Source organism: Cibotium barometz, chromosome 12 (genome assembly GCF_041138505.1).
Source record: "Cibotium barometz isolate CiBa-2024 chromosome 12, ASM4113850v1, whole genome shotgun sequence".
NCBI classification, from domain to species: domain Eukaryota; kingdom Viridiplantae; phylum Streptophyta; class Polypodiopsida; order Cyatheales; family Cibotiaceae; genus Cibotium; species Cibotium barometz.
In genome coordinates this window covers 20,889,123-20,901,361 of record NC_141057.1, presented here as the reverse complement: position 1 = coordinate 20,901,361, position 12,239 = coordinate 20,889,123, and positions in this window count along the sequence as shown.

Genomic DNA, 12,239 nt, shown 5'->3' with positions numbered 1-12,239 from the left:
ACAATGAAGAGGAAGTTGAGAATGCAAAGGGTCTCCTCAAGAAGAAGTTTGACGTGAAGGAATTGGGTGAGCTAAGATATTTTCTTGGAATTAAGGTCATCTTGATGCCTAAGGGCATATGGCTATCACACAGAATATACATTGGACATGTTGTCCAAATATGGTGTGGCTAGCTATAAGACCATTTCTAGACCATTGGATTAGAATGGCAAGCTAAGTGCAAACATAGGTGAGACTTTGAAGAATGTCACTATGTACAGGAAGATGATGGGCAGCTTAATCTATATGATGATCACTAGGCTAGACATGAACCACACAATTGGGTTGATGATTCAATTTATGTAGGTTCCTTGAAAGCTACACCTTCCAGCAGCTATAGAATCACTAGTAAAATTCATCATGTCAGTGGCTACAAAACATGCCATTGTTGTAAATATGGAATGGTCACCTAGGCTCATGTCGTGAGTGGCAGTTCATTTTGAGCTTGACATCTCAACACTCCCCCTTAAGCTCAACTCTATCTCTAAGAATCCAAGCATAGTGCAAAACTGCGAAGCTTCTCTACTCCCAAGGCCTTGGTGAAAATATCAGCTACTTGCTCCTTTGTGATGACATACACAAGATCAACATCTCCTACCAAGAACTTATCTCTGCTGATGAAGTGATAATAGACCTCTATGTGTTTGTTCCATGTATAAAACACTATGTTCTTGGCCAACTATATGCTACTAAGGTTATTATAATAGATAATGTTCCTATATCCACATGTAGCCCCAAATCATAATAGATAATGTTCATGTCCACATGTAGCCCCAAATCTCCAAGTAGCTAATGTAACCAAGATACCTCACGTGCTAGCATTGTAGAATCCCTATACTCTCTGCATTTGTACTCACATCGGACAAGGCAACTTTAGGTTTCTTCTTGCTGCTCCATGCAACAACATCACTCCCAAAGGACAACACAAACCCCTACTAGTAGATATTTTTTCCAAGATGCTACCAACCCAATCTGCATCAGTGTATCCATACACTTGCAACTATATACTAGCCTCATAGAAGGGCCCATAATCCACAGTGGAACTCACAAAATGTAGTGTGTGCCTCCCGCCTAGTCTAATCGAGTTATGGTGGCATAATTATTTTACCAGCTCACCTATTTAACGTGTTCACATTATGGACCGCTTGTACATAGTACTCTAGTACTAATGTCTAGTTTTCACTTATCTTTTACAGCCTTCTTTTGATATAAGAAGAAGAAGAAGATTTCAACCTTCCGTCTTTGTGTGTGAGTGTGTGTGTTCTTGCAAGAGCTCAAGCTCTCTCTCCTCCCCCAATCTTTTCAATATCAAATAGTCTACATATACTTCGAGCATGCCTTTGCAACTAGAGATGCCACCAGTCAAACCATTCATGTGACATACCCACAAGTGCTCTCTAAGGATGCGGCATAGAAGGCCTCAAGAGGCCGATGCCTTTTACAAGAGCCACAAGTCCAAGCCTAAAGGTGATAATGAAGATTCCTTAGGCGACAAGAAGCATGAAGACTACACACTTTGTGTTTGCGTTTTTGTGGACAATCAACTCCTCTATACTCCTTCTACCTAAGGCTACATTCTCAGCCCTCTTTTGGTAGTTTCTACGGAGTCTATTGGTTCATATATTGGCTGCATTTTGTGGCTGCGTTTTTGCACTATCTTTGTACATATTTTGGAGATACTTCCTTGGTGGACAGCCCATCTATTGGCTGCGTTTTTGGAGGTACGAGACACTTCTTCCCTTATGTTTTCCCACCCTCCTCTCCCTATGGGATCTCGGAAGTCCTCTACTCTAAAAGACAAAGGCAAACTTGAAGATACTATGGATCCTACATCTCCTACGACGGTTGGACCGGCAACTACTACAACGGAAGTTGGTGAAATTCCTTCTTCGGTAGGTGCTTCTACTTTCTCTTTTTCGTCATATCCATTACCTTCTACGGACCCTTTCTCTCTTTCTTCTTTGTCCTTTATGCCTTCCTATCCACATACTTCTATGCCCTCTATGGTATATCCCCCTACATCATCTATGCCTTTTATGGCAACTTCATCTACTATGATTCCTCCTTCTACTACTTCCACTACTACTACTCTCCCCACTCAATCATATCAACCCTTTAACCCATTCACTCAATCTTTGAGCTTTCTAAGTCTTTCCGATTCACAAAAGCTTACCCCAAACAACTACCACACTTGGTCCTTGTTTATGCAACTTCTTTTGGAAAGCGTCGGGGTGTGGTCTATAATCACTTCTCCTCATATGGTGCCTTCTCAATATCAAACCTATATGGATGCACGGGCCAAAGCTTTACTTGTGCATGGCATGTCTACATCAGTTATGTCTCAATTTCTTTCTAGAAGGAGTACGGCTCAACAATTATGGCACGCTATACAAATGCAATATGGAAGACTTTCAACGGTTAAGATGGCTAAGTTGGAAGAAGATTTGGATAAGCTTTCTATCTCCAAATCTGACAACATAGTGGAGAAGCTTGGAGAATTCAATCGAATCAAGCGGCAACTTGAAGAGTTTGGTACATTGGTAAGTAATCTGGTCCACAAGCTACTTGGTAAATTGCCTTCTTCTTTTGAATCGTTCAAAGATAAAATCTTTCTTCGAGTTTCTTTCCCTTCCTTTGAAGAGACTATGGGTCTTCTTCATGATAAGTGCCTTACTCGCAAGCAAAACAAAAAGGACTTGGCTTTTGTAAGCCAAGCCAAGGGCAAAGGCAAAGGCAAGGGGAATGATCAACGCAAAGGATCTAATTCCAATGCTAAAGATTCTTCAACCAAAGGTGACAAGGACAAATCAAAGGATTCTTCCAAGGAGTGCACTTTCTATGGTTGTAGTGGCCATACGGAGGATCGTTGTTTTGCTAAGAAGGCGGCATCCAAGATGGTAAAAGCTGAACTTGAATCCAAATCTAAGGGTTCTTCTACATCAACATCTTCTCACGACAAAGACAAAGACAAGAAGGAAGACGGTAACGCCAAGGTTGCATATGTTGCTATGTCTTCTACTTCTTCATGTGACACATCACTTGTGGTAATCAAAGATCTTGATATGCATACTGCGGATGAGTGGATTACCAACAGTGGTGCTACTTCTCACATGACAAATAGTTCTTCCTTATTGGAAAACCATAAGTCTATCTCTTCATCAGTACACATTGGTGATGCTTCGTCTCTCCTTGTGATTGGTATTGGTGATGTTTCTTTTGGAGATGCTATCTTACATGATGTTTTGTATGTGCCTAAGATGTCTGCCAACTTATTTTCTATCTCTAAGGCTACTTCTAAAGGTCTTGGGGTTTACTTTGATGATGAAGTGATTGAAATCATTGATAGACATTCACTTTCTTGTGTGGCACATGGTTATCAAAATGCTGGGCTTCATCATATAAGCTCTTTTACAGCACAGTTGCCACCACATGAGTCTCATCTTCATCAATTATTTTCTTCTCCTAAAGCACTTGTTTCTAATGAAGATAATCATCTATGGCATTTCCGCTTTGGCCATGTTCCTCTTGCTACTTTGCAACATCTTGTCTCACATGACATGGTTACAGGTCTACCAAAGCTTCAGAAACCTCACCATCACATTTGTTCTTCTTGTGCTCAAGAAAAGCAACATTGGGCTTCTTTTCCAGAGGAGGCTACTCATAAGGCCACACGCATACTTGAGCTTATTCATGCTGATCTTGCAGGACCTATGGAAGTACAATCGCTTGGTGGATCCAAGTATTATATGCTTCTTGTGGATGACCTCTCGCAAATCATGGGTTTATTTCTTACCTAAGAAGTCTGATGCTTTTTCTCATTTCAAGGTTTGGCTTGCCCAAATGGAGAATCAAGCAAGTCAAAAGGTATCTTTTCTCAGGACTGACAATGGAGGCGAGTTTACAGCATTTGAGGATTTTCTAGCTTCAAAAGGCATACAACGACAAACCACCATACCCTACACTCCTCAGTAGAATGGTGTGGTTGAAAGAAAGAATAGAACGATGAAGGAAATGGCCCGCTCCCTCTTACATCATGCGACGCTACCTTCCTCCTTTTGGGGTGAGGCTATAGCTACTTCAGTTTATCTTCTCAATCGCTCTCTTACGAAAGTAGTGGACGGCATGACTCTAGAGGAGGCTTTCACAGGCCACAAGCCTACTGTTTCTCATTTTCATATCTTTGGTTGTAAAACCTTAAGGATTAAGGTTAGGGTCAGGCATCCAAGGGTCACACATGAGAAATGGAAAGTCAAGAGTCACTTGAGGGCCCTCCTATATAATAGGGGCATGGGGCACACTCAAGGGGGCTTGGGGGCTTGGAGGCTTGGAGGCTTATGCTATGGTCTCTTGTGTAGAGGTCCATAACTACTCATATACCATTTCACACTATAGCTACATGCTATTGGATTGGAGTTTTACCTCTTGATGGTATGGGACATCAAGGTAGAGGTATGATGTATTTCATTTATAATTCATGTGTGCATCCCTTGGGCTTGGGGGTGGTTGAGTTTATGCTCGATTTATGCAAGTTTATGCATAGCAATTATCTAGAGAGATCTTAGGGTTTTAACACTTTATCCCCTTTTTTTGGGAAGTCAAGGTTGTGAACCTTTTGTAGCACCTCTCTTGAGAGGACAAGAGTTTTTGTACTGATTCTTGGACCATAGTGCAAGGTTTGAAAGTTTAGCAAGATTGAGCCATGCATGGCAGCATCACTTACCAACCTATGGTGCCAAAATTGCTTCCAATGTCATATAGAAGGATGTGATGAAGGGCTTGCTAGAAAGCTAGCGTGCCACCACCATTGGCTAGTCCACTACTACATGATTGACAAATCATCTAATTTGAAACATGTTATTTAGCATATCCTCAAAGTTGACCATAAGACAATGGTGATGGCCATGAAAATATTTAAAACATGGTGTTGAATTCATTTTGTGAGCAAAAATTGGGTCCTTGGCCAAAGATCAAGCGTTCTTTTTGAGGCCAATTGGTCTTTTGGCACTATGTTGAGGATGAGGATAATAAAAAGTGACAAATGGCTACTATGGAAATGTTGGGAACCTTAGTGTAGTAGTGGTCATTGAAATTCTTCATGATACAAAGCCGTATCTCCATTGTGATAAGTAGCAGGGGCCCTTCTAAGTAAGGAAAGTTGTAGAAGAACTTGCGCTAAGACCACTTTTGCTGATTGGCGTCAACATTGGGTCGATGTGGACTTCCCTAGGTGAAACTGTGTACCACTCCCACATATCAAGATTGTTTAAGAGATAGGGATTTTGCCACTCAGGCTACACTCCCATATGACCACAACTTTTTGTAGAATCTTGGGTCGATGGACTGCCACCCACACCTATAAAAAGAGGATGAACATTACCTCAAAACACCATGAAGAGGGCTGAAGTTGATAATGAAAACGCAGCCAAGAAATGGCTACAAATCTCTCCACAAGAAGCCTCCAAAACAACGCTACCGCATGTAGGGAAAACTAGTTGGCAATGTTTTCACCCCGCAAGTAGAGTTGTAGGACTCGGATTGAAGTGCTTTAAAAACACACTTGTAGAGGATGGTAAGGGGCTCGTTTGAAGCCTTTTGCATCATTAAATGAGTGCAAGGATGATGAGTAAGGGCTTCTACAAAAAACGTAAGCAGAAATTCTGCATGCATGCAGTCTGCGAAGAATAACTCAAAAACGGTTGAGGAATTTGCGAAAACTTTCTTCTGCTAAGTTGTAGACCACAATGATTCGCTCGGGCACAATCCTCAAAAACACATTTGTTTAGCAGAAAATAAAAAAATAAAAAATTACCATTGAAAGCGGAGTTGTTGAAGAGGACTAGAGGTGGAGAGGAAGAAGGATAAGGAGGCTCTATGTGTGCCACCACCTTGCTCTGATACCATGTGAGAAAGAAGAGATGAGAGAAGAGATAATGTACTCAAGAACTCATCAATGAACCACTAGCCAACTTGATTAGAAATGAACTACAATGCCTCATATATATAGGCACAAGATGAACAGATCTCTAGAAAAGTTCCTCACCCTTTCCTCCACCCAAAAATGTGTAAATAGAAAAAAATGGAAATGAACGCTATAAACCCCAAAAATGCCTAGAGGCTAAAGAGTGTGCCACTAGCATGACACCATCTAGAGATGACACCTATCCAACATGAAGGAAGAGCTATATCCACCTAGAGGGAGGCAAGAAAGAGGGTTCCCTACATGTGGTTCAATATCACAAGAGGTGGGTAGAAGGAAAGCTCAAGAGGTGGGTAGAAGGAAAGCTCAAGAGATAAAAACCTACAATTAATCCTATCCTTGCAATGCAAGGATTCAACAAAATATAAGCAAGCAAGAGAGCAAGCAAAAAGTGAGCAAGGAGAAGAGGGAGAACTCACAAGTATTCATCGATCATAGTGATTCTCTATTGCAAGACAGAGAGCAAGTGACTAGTGAGTAGGGAGCAAGTGACTAGTGAGTAGGGAGAAGAGGGAGAACTCATAAGTATTCTATTGTAAGAGAGTGATTCTCTATTTATTAATATCAAAATTGAGTTATATACATATGGTTAGTGTTAAAACCCTAAGATCTCTCTAGATAATTGTTATGCAGCATAAACATGCATAAATCAGGCATAAACTCATCCACCCGACCACCCCCGAAGAGCCCAAGGGATGCACACATGAAATATAATGAAATACATCATACCTTTACCTTGATGTCCCATACCATGAAATATAATGAAATACATCATACCTTTACCTTGATGTCCCATACCATCAAGAGGTATAACTCCATTCCAATAGTATGTAGCTATAGTGTGAAATGGTAGGTGAGTAGATATGATCCTCTACACAAGAGAGCATAACATAACCTAGCCTCAAGCTAACATTAAGAGACCATAGCCTAAGCCTCAAGATAACATAGCCTTGGCCTCACAAGCCTCCAAGCCCCAAGCCCTCCTTGAGTGTGCCCCATGCCCCTATTATATATAGGAGGGCCCTCAAGTGACTCTTGACTCTCCATTTCCCATGTGTGACCCTTGGATGCCTGACCCTAACCTTAACCCATAAGGTTAGTCCTAACCCATGCTCCACTAGAGCTTGTTTCCATGCTCCCATGCTCACAAGCCTAATGTGGGTTAGCCTCCTAGTATATGCACACATAATGTGCATATAAAATACTTCCCCTCTCTCAAAACATTGCACTCTTACAATGAAAAGAAGGAGAACTGCACTAAACAATATCAACCGACTCCCAAGTCGAATCCTCTATTTCCCTATAACCTCAAGGATTAGTCAACTACAAAGTCTCCTTTCCTTGAATTCAAGTACCTTATCAAGTTCATGTGGAACATAGGATAATCCTTCGACTTCAACGAGTTCTTGAGGAGTAACTGTGTTATCCTCACCTCCCAGTTTCCCTTTCAATCTATTGATATGAAAGACTGGATGAACTCTAACATGTGGAGGTAGTTTAAGTTCATACGCAACCATGCCAATTTGATGTATAAATTGAAATGGACCACAATATCTAGGAGATAAATTCGAGCATTTTCCTTTTGACAAAGTCTGAGAATCTTTAGGAACTTTTAAATAAACCAACACTCTTGGTTCAAAAGACCAAGTTGATCAGCATAGAACCGTGCCCAATCTTGAACACTGCTGATAGAATCCTGAGCTTCGGTCAGCATTTCCTGCATATCATGCAAGAAATCCCTCGATGCATCAAGCTCAATGTCCTTAAGACTGACATCAATAGGTGCCCTAGGTTGATACCCATACATAAGTATGCACGGACTAAAAATAATAGTCGTATATTTAAAACTATTATAGGCAAATTCCATCATTGGAAGATATTTTTCCCAATATGATGATTTTCCAGAGACATATGCACGAAGCATATACTCTACAATCTCATTAGGAACTCAATGGAGTCTTCTTGGGCCCTTTTATTTGGCAGTTTAAGGGAGTCAAACCTTTTCTTTTAATAAGAAACGTTTTCTAATTTGAAGCTTCAAAACGGCTACTTTATTCGAATTTGAATTTTGGGGAGAAAATGGAATTTAAAATCTAGCGGATAAAACCATATCATGTAACATATCTATGGAAAGCTCTTGATGCGTAGATCACGAATCTGTAATCTCTGCTCAAATCGGAGCTTGTATGTAGAAGTTATGGAGGTCCGAAAATTATAAAATTGCCCCTCTCCCCTTTTTGGGGGGAAAAGTGCACCCTTTGACCACTCTTACACCTCTCTTAATCACCAATGGTTTTTGCTTACATGGCAGGCTCCTATTTGTCAAAAAGTAAAACGTTTCCATAACCTCATGGCAAATTAAAGGGCCCAAAAAGACTCCATTGAGTTCCTAATGTGATTCATATGCTCTGTTTGCCCATCAGACTACAGATGATCAGAGCAATTCATACTCATAGTAGTTTTCTCGTTGTAAACCATTCAGAATAAAGTAGGAAAACATGGTATTTTAACAACAGAAACCAGGGATTTATCGGCGCCCGCCCCGATATACCCACATCTGCACATGGAATAATCGACGTCCCGAATTACCCATATCAACATAGAGAGTCATCAGCGTCTCGATGAGTCACATATGTCCATCCGTAAACCATCAGGTTGATTGTATAAATCACCTAAAGTACAGAACTAGAGAAAGAAATGCCAACAAAGGAAAAATCTAAATTTCCTTATCGGACACAACAAGATAAACTCATTGAACTCTAAAGAAAGAGATTTCAACAAGTGAAAATGCCGACGAGATTACACTCATCAATACATGCAGGCTATAGATAAAAGAAGTTTATTTAGAGAATGCCCACACTATAACTTCTAGTGAATTTAGAAAATGATATTGTCTTTGAATGTTGAGGTTAACATGCTAAGTGATGTAAGCAAAGCAATAATCTTTAGCCCAAATTATCCCATAAAATAATATGTAAGGGATCACTAGCGTCCCATACCACCATGATACCACCCATACATACCTTAGCAATTTGAAACTCTCTAGTATGCCGTCCAGGAAAAATGAATAAAATCCTTTAGTATAAAAGAAATAAGATGGCCTTATCCTAGAATTTCACATTCTAAAACCTGTCTCTATATACCTCAGACTACATCAAGGAATAACTCTTTCCAAGTACATCATTAGAAAAAAAATTTGAATTATTGGCGCCTTTCTAATGATAACTACCCAAAATACAATAAAGTTAGGGTAGAAAAATAACTCACCTAGATACATAAGCAACTAGGTATCCAAGTTGGAATATGTACAAAAGTAAAAGGAATATAGTCCAAAATTACGTGCAAAAACGAAGGCAAATGCTACCTTCAAAGCACATGATATTATCCAAAAGATCAAAAGATCCTTATAAAACCATGGATAAAAGCATAGAAGCTCCTTGTGCGCTTTTGCCGCACAGGTCGTAGCTAAGGACTTGACGAGCACTGTATGCGAGCCACGAATGGCTGCAAGCATACAACCAGAAAAGCAAGCTCAAACAAAATGCAAAGGTGTGTCACTCACCGCTCTAACCGCCGCCGTGAAGGATTTCCCCGTCCTCGCAGCAGTGAAGAAGGAGCCGCCGTCCGCTCTACCGCCTCTCCGCCGCCGTGCCGCTACACAGTGCTCGATCGCTCTCTCACTCTCTCTCTCTCTCTCTCTCTCTCTCTCTCACACACACGCAGGAGAAGGAAACCAAGAAGATAAGGCAAGAGCACTCTTGTATTCAACACATGAGAATGAGGGTTTTAGGGTTACATTTGACTCTTATAGGTGACTTGGCCATTCACACATAGGCGCCCATACATGGCCGGCCGATCCTAACCCTTATCCTATTGATATTCAAGGTGCGCCTCTGATCGGCGATCACCCAATTCCTTTATCCTTTGCATATGGTGCCAACAACCCGGCCCATGACTCAGAATAGTTAAACTAATTACATGACGTAAAACATAGTACGTCTCAATGTCCGTCTCATAGGTTAACATGCCCCCCTTCCTGATGTAGATTCCGTCCTCAAAAGCTATAGTATGGTAAGCTCGATAGGGTTGTTGTGGTAGACCGTCTGCAAAACAGGGAAGTAGATTAAAAGTATGCTGGAATTCAAAAGATATAATGTGTATAAATTCAAGCATGTTAGACCACAATGGATGTTGCTATGAGAACTTAGTTTAAGGGTCACATGAATGAGCTAGTGCAGCAAATTAACAGGAGTTTAAAATTATTGAAAGTAAATCAAGAGTTAACAAGGTGTCAAAGGTTAATCAAGGTTTATAATTGGCCTAAGTCAAGGAAAATAACCAAGCTTAATAAATAAACTAATGACTACACTGTGTCTACTCTAAGAACAAGTTAATACCATGAACCTAGGGACACAAGAAACATCAGAGTTACAAGAGCCTTTTGCCTTTATTTCTTTATGCACGTGACAATTTTTAAACACAATGGCAACCTTCCTAAGGCAAAACTAACATCGATCCTGGTACCATGTTTAACACAAGGCATTATCCAGGAATCTATTAGTTCACCTTAGGCAAGGCTACCCCCTACCAACCAAGGCATCGGTCTGGAGTAGAATACTCCTCGCCTACCAAGTATCAATAAGGCGATAGGCCAACATTAAAGCACATCATAGGCTTGTATTGCCGTTTATTGTAGGCTTTTTTTTTAAATTTATTTCTTTTAATCTTCGCTCCTGAACTATAATTTGTCTTGCATTCTTTCGACAAAGGGGTAAAAGCTATGTCCTAGAGGTCAACACACACATGGCCAGGTGTTAAACATTAAGAAGGTTTGACCCTAGACCTAAGACAATCGTATTCCAAGGTTAACTAAAGACTGCATGCATTCTCAAGAATATATCCAATAAGGTTAAACTCATTAATGATTCACACTAGCACGTCAGGCAACTTCAAAAACTAAGTAGTACATTGACAATTTCCATGTGGTCATGCATTATAGTTCATGCAATTAATTGAACAGTAAAAACGAAAGAGAGTGGGTATGGAAGAATTACACCTGTATTTTGGAGATCTCCTTGATTCGATGAGAAAAATGCCTGCAATTTGATGAGATATTTATGTATGAGCGTTGCGGCTATCTCAGGACTTGAAAGCGAACCCACCTCAAACTTTTCCACCTGTACAACCAACTAACAAGCACTATACCTCGAGAGACACATCAGTGTGAAAAATTAAAGACTCGTTTAAGGAATCCAAAGTAGAAAAAACTTGAAAACACTAACCTACCTACCAGTCACCACACTACTGTTGAGGATACGGTAAGAGGATGTTGTAGAGTCCTGGCTCTAGCCCTAAGGCTAAGCCTCTATCTGCATCATCCAAATAAATAAAGTCAACCTCAGTAGTGCCATGAGTCTCATCCGTCCATTCATCATTGTCAAATATTTTCTTTTTATTTTTCCATCCACATAAACTCATCAAGAATGTAACCATGCGAGGATAGTCATCTTGTGGAAAAGGAAAGCATTAGGCTATCGGGGATATGTCCTCTACGGAGAAGGGGTCAGTCATGGTCAATAGGCGAATTAGCCATTCTAATTCCTCAACATTTTCCTCTCTGACTAGTACATCTATATGATCCCATTCAGTTTCAATTACAGGATAGCACATGTGAAATATCTGAGAAAGGTATAGATGATACCTCTCACCAAAGGTGGATGAAGTGTGCGATGCTCTTGCATTTTCCATATCTGCAAACACAGATATAGCATCAGTAGGTTTATGACAAGTCAATCTAGTTCCTGATTGTATACGGATATTTCTCCTCTTTTTGCGCTCTTGCTCTTTTTACTATTTTTTGTTTTTCTCTTTTCTTTTCTATGTATGAAGCTATATATATATCCCCTTGAATTTGGAAATTACATGGTCAGGGGAGAAGGTTAGGGAGGAAGCATTAGAATGTCGAGCATGAGTACATGCTCCCCCTTTCCTTGGGTAGATCATATTTTTTGCAATGATGTTGCAACCTCTTGGAACCAATTTGTCCAGCGGGTCATAGGTTGTGATGTGGGCAGATAGCTTTTTATGACCCTTGTGGCCACATCCAATTGCAGAGATGTTAGTGTACGCTCCCATTGACGAATGGAGGAAATGGTTTCCGACGATACTATTACAAGGGGAGACGTAGACTCATCGGTCTTTTGTTGGGTGTTGACAAGAGTAG